Below are 333 nucleotides of genomic sequence, written 5' to 3' on the forward strand. Positions count from 1 at the left end.
CACGTGCAGCAGTCCGGCACTGCATGGAGCAGCCCGGCACTGCATGGAGCCCAGCACCATGTGCAGCAGTCCGGCACTGCACGGAGCAGCCCGGCACTGCACGGAGCCCAGCACCACGTGCAGCAGTCCAGCACCACACGGCGCAGCCCAGCAGCAGAGCCTGGCACTGCACGGAGCAGCCCAGCACTGCACGGAGCAGCAGTCTGCAGCCCCTCCCCAGCATCCAGGGCTGCAGCCRGGGGTCTCGGCCCCCCAGGAGCAGGAGGCAGGATCTGAGCCCCGTCTGTGGGCCGATGCATGGCGCATCGTCCTGGTGCACACCGGCCGGGCCGA

The 333-nt window shown here is 70.5% G+C and overlaps 1 protein-coding gene across 1 annotated transcript in view; it reads right to left on the reverse strand.

The window, feature by feature from the left end:
* SERTAD1 (SERTA domain containing 1) overlaps positions 1-333 on the reverse strand; it is a 5811-nt gene that overhangs the window by 4138 nt on the left and 1340 nt on the right. The window lies entirely within an intron of this gene.

This window comes from Rhea americana, unplaced genomic scaffold, assembly GCF_003343005.1.
Source record: "Rhea americana isolate MKP2758 unplaced genomic scaffold, rheAme1 scaffold_591, whole genome shotgun sequence".
NCBI classification, from domain to species: Eukaryota; Metazoa; Chordata; class Aves; order Rheiformes; family Rheidae; genus Rhea; species Rhea americana.